This window comes from Magnolia sinica, chromosome 2 (assembly GCF_029962835.1).
Source record: "Magnolia sinica isolate HGM2019 chromosome 2, MsV1, whole genome shotgun sequence".
Taxonomy (NCBI): domain Eukaryota; kingdom Viridiplantae; phylum Streptophyta; class Magnoliopsida; order Magnoliales; family Magnoliaceae; genus Magnolia; species Magnolia sinica.
In genome coordinates this window covers 64701872-64708433 of record NC_080574.1, presented here as the reverse complement: position 1 = coordinate 64708433, position 6562 = coordinate 64701872, and the positions used below count along the sequence as shown (strand labels likewise).

General features: G+C 37.0%; 1 long non-coding RNA gene across 1 annotated transcript; it reads left to right on the top strand.

Annotated features, from left to right (window-relative positions):
- Positions 1 to 2214: 2214 nt before the first annotated feature.
- On the top strand, positions 2215 to 5563 carry LOC131237162 (uncharacterized). Its single transcript, XR_009167076.1, has 4 exons — positions 2215 to 2546; positions 4390 to 4780; positions 4905 to 5166; positions 5277 to 5563. It is a non-coding gene; the product is annotated as an uncharacterized LOC131237162 (long non-coding RNA).
- The last annotated feature ends 999 nt before the right edge of the window (positions 5564 to 6562 follow it).

The following is a 6562-nucleotide window of genomic DNA, read 5'->3' as shown; positions in this document are numbered from 1 at the left end:
TGGTAAGAGGGGTCCATTCATTCACTGTGGATAGCCACACACTTTCATCCATGGATTTGAGGAAGATCCTCATCCTGACTTTCCAATAGGCATAGTTGGAGCCATCAAAGGGTGGAGGCCTAGTGACTGATAGGCTATCAAAATTTGACATCTTATATATAGCTTAGATCGTTAGCTTAGGAATTAAATCCAAATAAAAAGCAATAAGAGTGAGCTATCAGGCTTTGATACCACTTGAAATGGCCAAGCTATATGTCCTAGGGGGGGGGGGGGGGGGGGGTGAATAGGAAAATGACAAATTAAATTTAAATACTGTGGAATATGAAACAAAGAATAGATAGCACTATACACCAATCACAGTATAGGAATGGAAAGCAACCTAAAATAGAGAAATAGAAGCAAAGATTGTTTTAAGGACAACCTTACACCAAAAACCAAAGTTTATGGTAGGACAACCTTATTTCTAGAACAAATAGAGAAACTGAAGCTCAACGTAATAAAGATATAGCAAAAATATAATGCTGAAATGTAAATCTAAATTATTACAACATTCCCCATTTTGCTTGAAATGTAAAATTTACAACATTCACATCCACACATACATTCCACAATTCTGAATGATAAAAGATAGGAAATATAAATCACACATCCGCAACACAAAGAATTATAGTGGTTCGTTTGTGTGTTCACCAACTGTTAAACAACAGCCACACAGAATGCTACTCCACTCCTAATATCCTCACACAGGGGATATTAGCGTTCACTATCAAATAGGTTTTCACAGGTTCACCCAAAACCTTCACAATTATGTCTTTTTCAAAGGGCTTACACAATTTAAAAACCCTCACTTCTGAGTTTTCTAACTCTCCTCAGATAACCAACAACTTTGAGATTTTTCTGGCTTAACCTCAAATAAAACCAAAAATGTAAATTACACAAATTGTAAAATACCTGATTTTCTCCTTCGTTGTAGCAGCCTAGAAGAACCAAGTCGGAGTAGAGATTTGAATGTCAAAGTTCAATGTCCGATACTCACTTTATAATGGTTCTAGGTTCTAATAGATTTTAAACTAAAACAAAAGGGCTAGCTCTAATTAATTTTGATTCCAGAAAAAGGAAAACCACAATTCCTCTTTTCAGATTAAATTGGAATGTAAGAAACAAAATCAATTAACAAAGCTAAAGAAAGAGAATATTAAATATGCACACTTAGCTTAAATGGAGCACTGACTTATCTCTTAGAAGACCGAATTAAATTAACTTGAATTGCTTAATTTATTCTGAGATTCGTGCTCTATTTATAGGTGAACAAACCATGTCTTCGACTAGTCTAAGGACCTTTACAACTGGTCATAGAACCAACAGATATTTGAAAATTCGGGGGCGATAAGATTTGGCAGTTTCACGACTGGTCGTAGGTTTCCTTCGACTGGTCGTAGGTCTCCTTCGACTGGTCATAAGATCCCTTCGACTGGTCATAGGTGGCCGAATTTTAATGCTGTTCTTTGAGTCGTAGGTCTACGACTGGTCGAAGATGCAGTTGACACTGTTCCTACGACTGGTCGAAAAGTCCCCAGGACTGGTCGAATCCTAACAGAAAATTTCCAATTTTTGAAACAAACTTACGACTGATCCAGGAAATGTTGAGAAAGGTCGAAGTAGTGTTAGGACTAGTCTTAGAACAGACCGAACTCCCTTATATAAAACATATGAATTATGTATCCAAAATGGCCTACTCTAAAGGTCAACCTAAGGTCAGTCATACCTCAATAGTAAAGTAAGGACATTGAAACTTTAGTGACGAGTGACCTTTGAAGGTAATGGAGCTTGAAATCTTGATATCGTTTAAACTTGAGAGCTCTTTGAGATCTTAAGATTGAACTTGAAAGCTCTTCTTGAGATCTTAAAGTTGAACTTGAAAACTTCTTGAGATTCTTAACTTGTGAACAGTACTTGTCAACCTAAGTTAATCTTGAGTAAAGCATTGTTCTTCACAGATGCAAGCATCATAATAGTATCTTTGGCACCACAAATTTGACAACACAAAGGGCTATAAACTATGACACTTACAATACTGCATTTAGTTCCACAAGAAAGAGGCGTTCAACTATTGGGCCTATCTTTCTCTTAGTTTTGACGTGTTAAAAACTGAATCAACAAACTGAAGAATGCAACCGGTGCAGTTAACCGCACCTAATTTGAATGGGAAAAAAAAATTCTGTTTTGTACACAAGAAGCCAGGTTGCATACAGTAAAATGATTATTAAAAAAAAAAAAAATTGTTCATGCACTAGATGTTAACTAAACCAACCAATATTCTACATTATTGTATTGTACAATGATACTGCAGTTCTCAGTTTAGTTCGTGTAGTCTTTTATTGTGCAACTGTTGATCTCTAATTTGCTTCCAACAGAAATTGCCCATTGTGAAGGAAAGCAATCTTCTAATTGCCTAATGTGAATGTAGGTATCGTGGCACTTGACAGTTTCATTGGGTTGTACAGGAGTTTTGTACCTAATGCATTAAAGAATCTCCCAAACAGCAGGTTCATTTCCATTTGATTCCATGCTATATTTTTCTAGAAAATGAAGTTCACTTTAGCTATAAAATAATCCTTCTGGTGGTGATCTATTGGATAGGCTGGTGTTTCCACTTGCATTCATAGTTAGAACTATGGGCTATAAGGAATGGCTTGGTGGTGATCTATTGGATAGGTTGTCAAGGGACCAGGCTTTACATTGCCAAATCCCAGTAAAAAGTCCTCAAAGCTAGCCCAAGCTTTGAAGACTATAGAGTTGTACTATTCTATTTCCGAAAGTAGAAAAAAAAAGTTGTGTCTACCAAACAGGGTGCGTGTAAATATCAATTGCTGATTTTTTTTAGTGTGATATTTTTACATATATGGAAAAGATGACGAGAACACTGCATGAACCAAGGTCAGGCATAACATGTTATTAAAATTATAGTATTTTAATAGTATCACATAATAATTCTCATAGATACATAATCCAATTCAGTCCAGGAAGTATCACATAGTATTTTAATACATAATTCAATTTTCACTATTGATTTCTTCCTTCTCCTGTCATTTCAAAATACAAAGGCACCCATTAGTGTTAAAATATTGCCAACCAACCATTATTTGAAATTCAACAAATTCTCTCGATGTGTTGAAAACTTCGTTGAATGCTCCTTATGTTGAAACTAACTGAGACATTAGAAGTTCGAAGTAGCTCTAGATGAATTGAATTACAAGGTTCCAATGCAGCAGGTTGTGTGAATCTTTTCTTTTCCTTCTCTTTCTTTTTCTCTCTTTTTCCCTATTTCTTTTTAGTTCTAGGCATCACACAAAGCTAAATACTCCAACTGCTTAAAAGTATACTGGATATTAGATGCATCATAAACCTATTGTTTTGAAAATGTAGGTTGAAACTGACAGGGAAGCAGGAGGAAACAAGGAATCATCAGTGAAGTTTAACTCCAGCTAGTCCTTTAGTCATTGTCTACTTATAGAGACCTAGAAGCATTAGCGTAAGAACAAATACAAAGCAATAATTTATTTATTTGTACGGGGTTTTGACAAATCTCTTGATGTGGATCAGGTGAAGTTCTATAAATCCTTTACCTTTATGAGTGTATGCATGTGCTTGTAGTAGGTTTTGTACTTGGGAGTACTTCACTAGGGGTGTTAGACAACTTTATCTGAAGGAATGCTACTCTTGGACCTGCATCCACGGACATTCACATGTGTAGAGTTGGCACACGTGCATGGTCCAAATTTCTTTTGTCCTTTTTGTCCTTTTTGTTTGTTGGTAATTTATCTGTTATACCAAATCTTACTAGTGACATTTTAGGTCACTGACCAATGGGCTCACTTGTACAAACTGAAAATCAAAATAGTACTCGGTAATCCTTTAGACATAACAATGAATAATACATGTTGTACATCATGCATACCAACTGTTGGATGAATTACCTCAATAAAGAACGTTTTGTGTGGATCTCACTTGTGGGACCATCTTTCTCTATCGATGAATGGGCACACATGGATGTATGGTTGAAGACTATACCATTGATGCCCCTTTAGATAAAAGTAGAGCTGGTCTGACCATTTAAACTTTTCTTTCATCATTATGTGTTTTTACACCTTATAGATTTGATGAACTTTAACCATTTTTGCTTTTAGCCCTGTTTGAGGGATGCCATTCCGATGATAAAAATGCAATTGCCAAAGTAATTTTTAGTCTATCCAGATACATAAGGATCCATCAGAGGGATGTTTCAGATCATTAAAATATACAATCATGTGTGCTCGACTTGTCCATAATTTCTTGAGCCAAGAAATGGACCTCAACCACTAATTATCCTTATATCGAATGCTTACAAAGATGCATTGAGGTCGGAAAGCCTCGAGCTTGTGCCACCTAGCTCTCTTACAATCCAACACAGGCCTGGATAGATGGTGTGCAATATCCAAGCTTTCCATCAGGTGGTTCCCCACTTCTTAATGCCATGGTCCAAAAATCAGGCAAGTCCACTCCATGTAAGGATCACCAAAAGCAAGGGCCCCACACCCTTGGCTTATTATTATTATTATTATTATTTTTCTTACCAATCTTCATTGCTTCAATATAATGAAGGGTTTCAATAATGTTTGACTTGTATTATGTATTTATCTTTAGTTGTAAGATGCTTATTCAAAGTGGAAGTAACTATATAGAGTGTAGGCTTAGGGGTCCACAATGCTTACATGGATGCATGATCAACGTTGTTCATCAGGTACAAGCCACTATATGGCTTTCCTTGTGCTGAATTCAGGCCCATCCATATTGAGTTGCATGCTAGTTAATGCTTCTGTAAAAAAGCTCATATTGAGTTGCATGTTATGATGCTTATGATGCAGTTTTATCCTTGAAGAAAAAGGGAAGAAAAATTTGTCCACATATTTATAAAAAAAATTCCATAGCTATTCTCCTCCATCTACTAGTCACAGGTATTTATTGGTTCCTTTTATTTTATATCCAATTTGTTTTTTGGTTATTTTATTTTGTTTTGTAAACTTTTGTCGTTGCATTGGTAACTGAAGGTGGAGCATTTGGGGTGGAGCATTGGTAACAGAGGGGGGCTTTGCTGCTTCATATGGGGATGGATATGGACTTCATTCGGTATGGTTGTTTTTGTAGGAAATATTTATGACTGAAAATTAATTTTAGATAGTGTAACTCAGATTATGAGTGTATATATTGTTCTATTACCTGACCTCTATGCATGGCAGGGTGGTGTTGACAAAGGTCTTTTATATGGCATGAGTTCTAGTTCTTGGGGTGCATTTGAGAAGTCTCGCCTCGGGCGTCGCTGAAGTCCGTTGATTTTTTTTTTCTTCTGCTTTTCCTTGTGTCTCAATCTGTAAATTTTTTGTCCATTATGTAACCTTTCATTCTCAAGCCCCCTGTAAATGAGGCTGGGTGTAAATGATTTACAGGTTGTGTTTGAATGCTAATTTAATCTTGTAAAGGTCATTTGATTTAGAATATTTAGCCTAGCAGAAATTTTAATTGTTTCTATTATTTTTTCTTTTACACTGTAAATGATTTAACGGCGTTTTAAACAAATTTTACCAGCATTTTTTAATCTCTCATTAGCTTTTGTTACAGCTTTTTACCAGCGTTTGTTGTTACTTTTACTGACGTTTGTTGCAAAATTTACCCTCATATCTTTTATTGGTGTTTCGTATAGTTCTGGCGCTTCATACCGTTTTTGCCGGCGCTTTTATAGTTTTTAGTGACGCTTTTACAGTTTTTACCGGCAATCAGCAGAGTCGTCGGTAAATGATAATAAGCGCCAGTAAAGGTCAACTTTTAGTGGTGGCCGTTAAAACGCCGGTAAAAATGGACGAACGCCGGTAAACGATACATTGACGCTCCCCTTTTGCGGCAGCTGCCTGACATCCGGTAATTCTTATACCGGCGATTTTTTGGACTTCTAGGGGCGGTTTTGGCCACCGGTAATGCCTATTTTTCTTGTAGTGTTTGTATCAGTCCATATATCCTCAGTCGATTCACCGGATGTAAACACCTTTAATGACATAGTGCTTTGTGCGGTCCTAAAGAACAGATCTTTGCCACTTTGTCAACAAGTTCGATGGCAAATAAACATTCCGGTGGCCCTCGAGAATATTTTAATGGTGGGCATTCAATCACTACTTTCGTGTGGTGTGGTCTATCTGAGTTTTGGATCTGCTGCGTTTTCTGGGCTCATGCCCTTAAATGAGCTGGGAAAACAGACGAACGTCATGGATATAAGACAAATATATCACTGTTGGGCCCCACAGTCAAGGATCGGTGGATCCATATTGATGTTTTTTCTGTTAGTACTGCAATGGGCAGAAATAGGTCCGATCCTGCTGCACCTCAACAAGCTCACCCATACACGCAGCATACAATTGATCGTGGCCATTGTTCTCGTGGATAGGCAAGAACGATCCCCAGATCCACCTAGGTCGGTGGATCCCTGTGGGCCCCACCATTATGTATGTGTATTACATCCATTTTGATAGCTCAT